Source organism: Ambystoma mexicanum, chromosome 6q (assembly GCF_040938575.1).
Source record: "Ambystoma mexicanum isolate Mex_15411 chromosome 6q, UKY_AmexF1_1, whole genome shotgun sequence".
Lineage (NCBI taxonomy): Eukaryota > Metazoa > Chordata > Amphibia > Caudata > Ambystomatidae > Ambystoma > Ambystoma mexicanum.
The window spans coordinates 786,701,801-786,712,603 of NC_090937.1; the positions used below are offsets into that span (position 1 = coordinate 786,701,801).

Sequence of the window (10,803 nt, forward strand, 5' to 3'; positions counted from 1 at the left end):
CTCACCAGGTCCAGTATAATGTGTGGTGGAAACCTGTACCTCCCATACACCTGGTCATCAGGCATCCCGAAAAGGCTGGTTCTGGGTGTGAATATTCTGGCCCTGACTATCCTCCTCCTCCTCCTTTGGTAGCCCACTGCCACTGCTGCTAGGAACGGTATGTTCATCCTGGCGTCTGAGCTTGTTATTGTTAAAGTGCGCAAATTTATGCTTTGCGCGTGTTCTAGGCGAGCGTGTGACCCGCGCACCCCTGGAATCCAGTTCCCAGTCCAATAGCGTGTGGAAATTCACACGCACCACGGGATACAGCGTGTGACCCGCGCACCCTGGGAATCCAGTTCCCAGTCCAATAGCGTGTGGAAATTCACACGCACCACGGGATACAGCGTGTGACCCGCGCACCCCTGGAATCCAGTTCCCAGTCCAATAGCGTGTGGAAATTCACACGCACCACGGGATACAGCGTGTGACCCGCGCACCCCTGGAATCCAGTTCCCAGTCCAATAGCGTGTGGAAATTCACACGCACCACGGGATACAGGTTCGCTGACGTACTTGCGTGTGTAAGTGCCCGCGCACCCATTAAATACACGTACATAGGCCAATCGCGTGTACGCGCACTTTTGTCCAATTACACGCGATGACACTCTGACGTGCAGTATCTCCACGTGTGCCCCGTCATCACGTGCTGAGTGGGGAACACCCGTGCGGGTCACGTCACAGACGCGCTTACGCGCTGAGGGACTCTGGTCCAATAGAATCGCGTATGCGTGCTGACGCGCTTACGCGCTAAGGGCCTTTCCTCGGATTTCACGCTGACGTGCAGGATTTTCACATGCCAAATCACTCCGTATCAAGCTGGCCACGCGAAAACACACGGAAAGACCACGCTCCTGCCCAGAAGGCCGAGTTACTGCCCCCCGTGCCCCGAGCAGCCTCCCACGTGCCATCTGCTGCTGCCTGCCTGCCTGCCTGCCTGCTGCCACCGTGCCCTGCCATTTGGTGCCTGCACATCAGCCATCTGCAGGGGTCCAGTTGCTGTGTCCACCCCTGCTGGAACTGAAGACTCCCGACTGGGATTACATCGCTCCACAGCCCAGCCCCAGGACCCAGTTGCCCACCCACACCTGCCTCTGGGGTTGCCATGTCGGGCACTTCCACATCTGGCACCAGTGGCAACCCCAGGCCAGAGGGGCAGAGGGGCACCAGCTTCACTGTCACCGAAGTTGGTGTCCTGGTGGAGCATGTCCTGGGGCAGTATGATGCCCTCTTTGGATCGTCCCGCGCCAGCAAGGAAGGACGGCAGAGGATCTGGGCCGACTGTGTGGTTGCCATCAACGCAGAGGGGGTGGCAACCCGCGACGTCCTGAAGATCAAGAAGCGCTGGGAGGACTTGAGGTCCAGGACCCTTGTGAAGGCCCGGCGCCTCGTGGAGGGGGGCCGGGGCCGCATGAGTTCCATCCAGATGAGGGTCCTGGAACGCGTACGCCGAGCGCTCCACGCCCAGATCCTTGAGAGGGAGGCCCGTCTGGAGTTGAGCGGTAAGTGTCCATGCATTACTGTGGGAGACAGGGCATGTTGCGGTGTGCTGGTTCTATGATACTTGCCTGTATGTGTGCCATAGGCCATGTATGCATGTATGTGTGCAGGGACATCATGGTAATGCATGTGCGACCAGTGATGTGTGACCCACATGGTTGTTGCATGTGTTGAAATGCCGCATGGGGAGCCCTATGCAGATTTTGAACATGAGAGCATGCCAGTCTCTGTACCTGGACATGGGTGGGGGTGAGGGATGGGTGCTGATGCCAGGTACATATATGGTAGCCATGTCTGTGTGCCTGACCTGCGTGTCTGTGACTTGTGCATGCCATGGATGCATGACACATGTGTGTGACAATGCACAGATTCAGTAAAGCAGCCAAATTACCCTTGTATCCGCTGTGTTTGGTGTGTTTGGGGCCAGATGGATGTGACTGAGGTGAAGTGTGTGCATGTGATAGGCATGAGCCATGATGCATGTGAGTTACATATCATTGAATGTTCCAAGAGTCCATTGGACATGCATGGAAATGTCCATGGCATGCACCATGCCTGTTACTGTGTGTGTTTTGCCTGGACTGACCCATGTGTTGTGTAGGGACATGATGGAAGTGTACTTTGACAGTGGTGCTCATCTGCTATTGCTTCCTGTCTAGGGGACCATTGTACAGTGCCCTGATGCTTGTGTTCTTTGTCTCCCTCTACGCAGCGGCTAGTGAAGAGGAGGGCGGAGACGGCGCTGTGGAGCAAGGCGGCGGGGATGCCCCCACGGCTGCAGCGGAAGGGGTGGGTGAGCCCCCACAGGGGCCTGCTACGGTGGGAGACGGTGAGGAGCCATCCAGGTTGGTGGTTTGCACAGAGGAGGAGGAGGCCGCCACTGGGGCACACATGGGGCCTGGTGGGGGCATCCCTGCTGGTGCAAGTGGTGCAATCCAGGGCCAGGGGCAGGAGGCAGCACAGGTCACCGTGGAGGGGCCTGTGCATGTCGCTGTCCCTGACCCTGTGAGTGCACCACCATGCACCAGCAGGGATGCCCCGTCCCAGGACTGTCCGCAGGTAGAGGGGATGTCCATGTCACCTGACTCCCCTCCACCTGCGGACGTGGGAACCCCTGGCCGTGCGGAGAAGGTCCTGATTGGGGTCGCGATGCGCACGGCTGTGATTCGTGATGCCGTGCGTGCTTCCCGGGAGGAGCACGCACGGCATCACGAAGTGCACCGTGCCGACGTGGCCCAATTGGGATCGGCCATGTTCGGGGGTTTCCTGCATGTGTTGGCCAATGTGGCGGCCCTCTCCTCCTCTGTGCAGGCTATCCACCAGTCGTTCTCCTTGCCGTCTTCCAGCCCAGATGCCACCAGGGCCCCCTGTGGACCTGCCCCGACCAATGCAGCCAGCTCGGTGGGGATCCCATCCCTGCCACAGTCGGGAGTCAGTGATCCAGCAGGGGTGGACACCAGAGCAACTGGACCCCAGCAGATGGAGGATGTGACGGCATCATCGGGCAGGGCACGTGCACGACGGCGTCGGTGGTTTCCATCAGCCTGGATGCCGTCGTGCTGGCACAGGCAGTTGCGTCGGAGGCAGCAGCAGGCTCAACGTGGGAGGCATCATGGCTCGGGGCCATCAACATCAGGGGTGCAGGCATCGGCCGGAGGGCAGGAGATCCCTGGAATGGGAGTGGCTTCCGTGTGGGAGCGGTTGTGCCAGCGGATAGGTGCGGAGCGGCAGCGGGCAGAGGAGGAACGGCTCACGATGGTCAGGGCGGAGGACTCCATGCGGAGGGCGCTGAGGCGGGCTGAGTGCCTCGAGGGTCTTCGCAGGGAGTTTGAGCTTGACACTGCGTTAACCCTGCGGGACCTCGGGGCCAGGGAACATGCCCGCCTCCAAGCCATTGACCAGGAGTTCGATGATGCCCTGGCCCATGACAACAACCAGTGAGCCGTCCGAATAGCCCGCTGCCTTTGTATATAGTTGTATAGTTAGGTTTAGGTTTCCTTTGTTTTTTTGATTTTTTTTGGTAGCGATTGGACAATGCACCACTTTTTTGTATATAGTTCAGTTTTTAGTTAGTAGTCATAGTTAGGTTTAATTTGGTTGGGCTCATGGACCCAGGATGATCTTCTTCATGGTTCTTCGTTGGCTTATTTTTATTTTTCAGATTATTTTCTTGGACATTCATCTTGTTTTGTTTGATTTGCTTTGTGTTTTTTCTTATTTCATTTCCATTCTACTTGCTGTTCAATACATTATTTTTTTTATTCTTCAATGTGTCGTATCATCTCATTGCTTTCAGGCATGTCATGTTGGGTGTTTTGTCATTCACTTGCAGCCATTGTGTGTGACAGACATGTGTTCAATTGCATTATTTAAATTGGGGGTGTAACATGTAATTGCCTTTGATATGTGGGTGGGTGTGATAGTTGGTTGGGCCTTTTGGCAGGGGAGGATGGGCATTACGGACATGATTGGGGAATGTTGGGACCCAGGTGCAGAGGGGCATGGATTGGACATGGGTGGGGGCCTGCTGGCAGGTGCCCCACAGTGCTGGGGGGTGGGGGTGGTGGGAGACATGAGTGGGGGCCTGGTGGAGGGTGCCCCTGGTGGCTGGGGGGTGGGGGTGGTGGGAGACATGAGTTGGACATGGGTGGGGGCCTGCTGGCAGGTGCCCCACAGTGCTGGGGGGTGGGGGTGGTGGGAGACATGGGTGGGGGCCTGGTGGAGGCTGCCCCTGGTGGCTGGGGGGTGGGGGTGGTGGGAGACATGAGTGGGGGCCTGGTGGAGGGTGACCCTGCACTGCTGGGGTTTGGGGGTGGTGGGAGACATGAGTGGGGGCCTGGTGGAGGGTGACCCTGGTGGCTGGGGGGTGGGGGTGGTGGGAGACATGAGTGGGGGCCTGGTGGAGGGTGCCCCTGGTGGCTGGGGGGTGGGGGTGGTGGGAGACATGAGTGGGGGCCTGGTGGAGGGTGACCCTGGTGGCTGGGGGGTGGGGGTGGTGGGAGACATGAGTGGGGGCCTGGTGGAGGGTGACCCTGCACTGCTGGGGTTTGGGGGTGGTGGGAGACATGAGTGGGGGCCTGGTGGAGGGTGACCCTGGTGGCTGGGGGTGGTGGGAGACATGGGTGGGGGCCTGGTGGAGGCTGCCCCTGGTGACTGGGGGGGTGGGGGTGCTGGGAGACATGAGTGGGGGCCTGGTGGAGGGTGACCCTGCACTGCTGGGGTGTGGGGGTGGTGGGAGACATGAGTGGGGGCCTGGTGGAGGGTGACCCTGGTGGCTGGGGGGTGGGGGTGGTGGGAGACATGAGTGGGGGCCTGGTGGAGGGTGACCCTGCACTGCTGGGGTTTGGGGGTGGTGGGAGACATGAGTGGGGGCCTGGTGGAGGGTGACCCTGGTGGCTGGGGGGTGGGGGTGCTGGGAGACATGAGTGGGGGCCTGGTGGAGGGTGACCCTGGTGGCTGGGGGGTGGGGGTGCTGGGAGACATGAGTGGGGGCCTGGTGGAGGGTGCCCCTGGTGGCTGGGGGGTGGGGGTGGTGGGAGACATGAGTTGGACATGGGTGGGGGCCTGCTGGCAGGTGCCCCACAGTGCTGGGGGGTGGGGGTGGTGGGAGACATGGGTGGGGGCCTGGTGGAGGCTGCCCCTGGTGGCTGGGGGGTGGGGGTGGTGGGAGACATGAGTGGGGGCCTGGTGGAGGGTGACCCTGCACTGCTGGGGTTTGGGGGTGGTGGGAGACATGAGTGGGGGCCTGGTGGAGGGTGACCCTGGTGGCTGGGGGGTGGGGGTGGTGGGAGACATGAGTGGGGGCCTGGTGGAGGGTGCCCCTGGTGGCTGGGGGGTGGGGGTGGTGGGAGACATGAGTGGGGGCCTGGTGGAGGGTGACCCTGCACTGCTGGGGTTTGGGGGTGGTGGGAGACATGAGTGGGGGCCTGGTGGAGGGTGACCCTGGTGGCTGGGGGGTGGGGGTGGTGGGGGACATGAGTTGGACATGGGTGGGGGCCTGCTGGCAGGTGCCCCACAGTGCTGGGGGGTGGGGGTGGTGGGGGACATGAGTTGGACATGGGTGGGGGCCTGCTGGCAGGTGCCCCACAGTGCTGGGGGGTGGGGGTGCAAGGGGACATGAGTTGGTGTTCATTAGTTCAAGGAGACATGTGCCTTTGCTGGGGGGCATGCCCATGGTGGGTGGGCTGCCTGCGGGACATGACCAGGGATGCAGGGTAGTCCCCTGTGGTGTGGGCTGCCTGCAGGGGCCGTGGAGGGTGTACAGGGTACACCTGGGAGGACCCACACTGTCAAATCACATGTGGAACTTCCCGCGCACCCCTGAAATACACGCGCCCCGGCTATTCGCGTGTGGAACTTCCCGCGCACCCCTGAAATACACGCGCCCAGGCTATTCGCGTGTGGAACTTCCCGCGTACCCCTGAAATACACGCGCCCAGGCTATTCGCGTGTGGAACTTCCCGCGCACCCCTGAAATACACGCGCCCCCAGGCTATTCGCGTGTGGAACTTCCCGCGCACCCCTGAAATACACGCGCCCAGGCTATTCGCGTGTGGAACTTCCCGCGCACCCCTGAAATACACGCGCCCAGGCTATTCGCGTGTGGAACTTCCCGCGCACCCCTGAAATACACGCGCCCAGGCTATTCGCGTGTGGAACTTCCCGCGCACCCCTGAAATACACGCGCCCAGGCTATTCGCGTGTGGAACTTCCCGCGCACCCCTGGAATACACGCGCCCCCAGGCTATTCGCGTGTGGAACTTCACGCGCACCCCTGAAATACACGCGCCCAGGCTATTCGCGTGTGGAACTTCACGCGCACCCCTGGAATACACGTAGCCCGCTCCCCCAGGCCCGATCGCGTGAGGAACTTCACGCGAACCCCTGTAATACACGTAGCCCGCTACCCCAGGCCCGATCGCGTGAGGAACTTCACGCGAACCCCTGTAATACACGTAGCCCGCTCCCCCAGGCCCGATCGCGTGTGAAACTTCACGCGAACCCCTGAAATACACGTAGCACACTCCCCCAGGCCCGTTCGCGTGAGGTACTTCACGCGAACCCCTGTAATACACGTAGCCCGCTCCCCCAGGCCCGATCGCGTGTGAAACTTCACGCGAACCCCTGAAATACACGTAGCCCGCTCCCCCAGGCCCGATCGCGTGAGGAACTTCACGCGAACCCCTGTAATACACGTAGCCCGCTCCCCCAGGCCCGATCGCGTGAGGAACTTCACGCGAACCCCTGTAATACACGTAGCCCGCTCCCCCAGGCCCGATCGCGTGTGAAACTTCACGCGAACCCCTGAAATACACGTAGCACGCTCCCCCAGGCCCGATCGCGTGAGGAACTTCACGCGAACCCCTGTGATGCACGTACCCTGCTGAAATCGCGTGTTAGACTTCCCGCGCACCCCGGTATACACGCACACGTATTTTTTGTCAGCGGGTGTCCGTGTTTGTGGGTACCCCTTTGCACGTCATTTTTCCTGGAGGGCCACAGTATGGGACATTCATCATGGCAGTATATAGGTGCTATTTGTTGGCGCACCTTTTGGCGCACATTTCTTACAGCCGCAGAGACGCTACCGCCTGCTTTCTTGTGGCGGTCGTGTTTGTGCCTGTGCGCTAGTTTGAGCGTGCGCTTTTTTGCCCTATTCTATTCCATGAATACGAGTTTTAGGCGAGCGTGTGGGCGTTCCGCGCACTTGTGCCCTGTACTTCCCCCGTGACGCCCACGTTTCGGCAAGTTGTTCCCCATTCCGAGTGTTACGCCCGTGTTCCGCCTACTTTTGTTGCGTGCGCCGCGCTATGTGCGAATTTCGCTGTGGCCTGTGCGATTTTCGCTGTGACCTGGCGCACGCTGTTAGATGGCCTGTGCGCCAACGTGCGCCGCGCACTTTTTTATCGCACATCCGCTGGTTTTCTCGCGCACGGCCTTCCATGAATCGACGTGCGCTGCTTTTCGTGCGATTTTCGCAATTGCACTGCGATTCGCACGTTTTTGCCCACTTGCGCCGCGCTAATTATTCCATGAATCGGCCTGTGAGTATGTTGGTGGTTTTTGTCTTGGATTAAGATTGGGGGCTGGTTCCCGGTTTGTAAGTTCTGGTGCTATTGGCCTGCCACAGTTTTGTTGGTTATGGTAGTGTTCATATGTGATGGTGTGTGAATTTGTTATGGAAGGGTAGTATAACTTCATTGATGTGAATTATACGCAATTAATTATATGCATTTTTCGATTAACTTACACTGTTATAGATTAATTGTTAAATGTTATAGGGGGAAGATGTGTTATGCTTTGTATTCATTACATGCAGGTGAGTTTCACTCCGTTTAGAATGTTCAATTGGAATGTTTATTATTGTGCTGAGAGAACATTCTTTTATATTCAGTTGTGGCTGACTATCTGCATTGATCAGACCGGTGGATGTCTTTCCCTTCCCCTATTATTTACCACCTCTTTTCATTACTGCTATATTTTGAACTTGGCATCAGATTTCAATAAAGAGCACATCTTAAATACGGACCACGTAATTTTCAATCAGTCACAAGATATGCGATTTAACAAAATTCAAAATAAAAACTTTGCATGTTAGGTTTGGGGGCACGCAGGAGAGACCATCGGGTCCTCTGGTTCCATTTCTCCCACCATGCTACAATACTGTAGACCAGACACGTTAGGAATGTTGCCCACATTAACATGGGGGTGCAGAGAGCGCTATGCGCATGTGCTGCATTTCCATAACAACCGACAAATACACTTCTGTTAGCCGCGCCATGACACGGCGGTCTAATTAATGCGCATGCGCCACGTTCCCATAACAAATGATAAATATACTTCCAGTAGCTGCGCCATGGATCGGCGGTCTAATCTCGGATAGACGCTTTGTTTGATCAAAGTGACGAGATGTTACTTGCGTAAGTAAGAGACACACAGAGGAACAATAGGAAGCGGGCCATAAGGGGCCACACTGAGAGCAGCGGCATGTGGCATACACTGACTGACGAGTCAGTGTATTGCACACGGGGCTAGACTGATTATATGGAATGGAGGAGAATGTTCACAGATGTAGTGGGGAAGTGCTAAAACACTCCTCCCCGTGAATCCAGCATAAGATGAAGGAGTTAATTAGAACGCTTCACACAATGCGGGCACTTTTGCTCTATAGAATTGATGACTTCATACAAGTTTTTATATCTTGTAATGTGGGCAATACATTTTAAGCGCCATGGGTCTATTGGTGTAGGTCAATGCTGTAATTTTTTTTATTTTTCAGCACTTCAACCATTGTTGTACTGTATTACTGAAGCAAAATCACCTCCGCCTACATGGGGCAACTCACAAAGCGGTTGAGTAGTGTTTATTTTAAGTCTTCAGGTGTCATTATACAAGATCTCAATAGAGATAGGAAGCTTAGCTGTCTTTGAGACACAGAATTGATGGGTCTTTAATAGATTCTTATCCCCCCTCTCCTCTCTATTTTTGTAGAGTTTGTAGACAACAGGACGGTACACTGTAGAAAACGTCACACAGGTCAGTAATATGAAATGAACTCTACAAAGTCTAACATGTCATTAAATAGTCGGATATACTTTGGAAATCTGATATAGTACTTGTTATATTTACAGGCACAGCACAATCTCAAAGAGAAAAGAAAAATAAATTCTAGCTCCATATGCTCTGAAGCAGGAAATTAATTCCGAAGCACGTCAGCTTTAAGCTGGTCATTGAAAGACAACGTTTGGAGCCCATATAGTAGAAACAGGGAGACATGTGGATAGGGCTGCAGTTAGAGAGATCCCGCATGTGTTGATAACTGTTTATGATATATGTTTTGATATATGTGGTGAATATTCGACACCATGGGTGTATAAGATGGTTAACATTCTGTTCATCACTGTTTGATTTTTTGTAAAAGTGACAAATAATATTTTGACAATACAGAACGGGGGATGCTTCTTTGTCATCGCCAAGCTGTCATTTAAGCACATATGAGTTTATGTAAGATTCTGTAATAGATAATCGCAGGTGTAGATTTAACATTGTTTGTATTAAAAAGTTTTTTCTTTGGATTTAATGTCTTTTGAAATCAAATTTAAGAAATAATGGTCATCGCCATTTTTAATGGGCTGTTTTCCTGTAGGAGTGCAGGGAGGAATCCCTGTTGGCAACAACGGGTTTGTGGTGTGTTATAACCCGATTAGTGGGACATTTCCAATGGGATGTGTAAGGTTTCGTCTTGTTACTCTCAGTCACCCTCTTCCCCGGCCCAGTGTTTGTGTGGAAAAGTGGAGGGAGTTGGGACATTACAGAATCCTTTGAAATATGAGGGGTCCTGTTTATGGGAAAGGGGGGAATACTGCGTATTTCCATCGGTCACCTCACCCCCACTCCCCGAAGACCCCTCACCAAGGTGATCCTCCCGCACTGGTCCACCCCCAGGGTCTGGATCCAAAGGTGATGGCTGTGTCCTGGCCACCCGAGAAAGAGATCCCGGGGACTAGTATGTGAGACACTCTTTGGTTTCTCACATTGAGTTGTTGTTGCTTTAGAAACCAAGGTAACCCATTCTGAATATATTATGTTAGATACATGTTTATGTTTTGGCACATATTTTTCTTAACATCTGCAAATATACCAAACATCGAATTCATGAAGAAGGGATGATGGGGTTTGCTGAGGTGTATATCTATGCCACTGACACAAACATTAGCTGTCTCTTTGTGTTTTCAACATTCCTGTCATGCCATATTGACTTATAAAGTCTGTTTTTTAATTAATTATTTTAATTTATAGTTATTTCCATACAAAACTCACAAACAGGAGCAAGAAAAACAAATGAAGACAAAATAAACAAATTCCCAAAGAGCAACATAAATTATTCTTAAAATCCTAATAATAAACAAGTTATCTAGAAATGTCAATTCCTTCACTTCCTTCGTGAGGCTCAAACTCTACTAAGATATGGTCATCAAACGACCCCAAAAATGCTCCTAAAGTGCTTTGTTCAGGCCTGCCGTAAGAGTGCTAACTTGTCTAAATACTATCAGTTTATCAGCTCATTGTACCACAAACCTACTTGAGGATAATCACTGTCCTTCCAGTATCTGTCTATTGACAATCTTTCCAATAACATGTTGTGGAGCACTGGAGCTTTATCTCTCTGAAAAAATACCCAGGAGTCCCAACTTGAATCAAAACCAAATGAAATACTTTTATGGGAAGAAGCTATAGGCAATTAGATTAGTGGAGCCAATTTGTG

At 54.2% G+C, this 10,803-nt stretch overlaps 1 long non-coding RNA gene across 1 annotated transcript; it reads left to right on the plus strand.

The window, feature by feature from the left end:
- The first annotated feature begins 8,352 nt into the window (after window positions 1–8,352).
- LOC138515554 (uncharacterized) lies at window positions 8,353–9,484 on the plus strand. Its single transcript, XR_011282073.1, has 3 exons — window positions 8,353–8,458; window positions 9,030–9,074; window positions 9,170–9,484. It is a non-coding gene; the product is annotated as an uncharacterized lncRNA (long non-coding RNA).
- The last annotated feature ends 1,319 nt before the right edge of the window (window positions 9,485–10,803 follow it).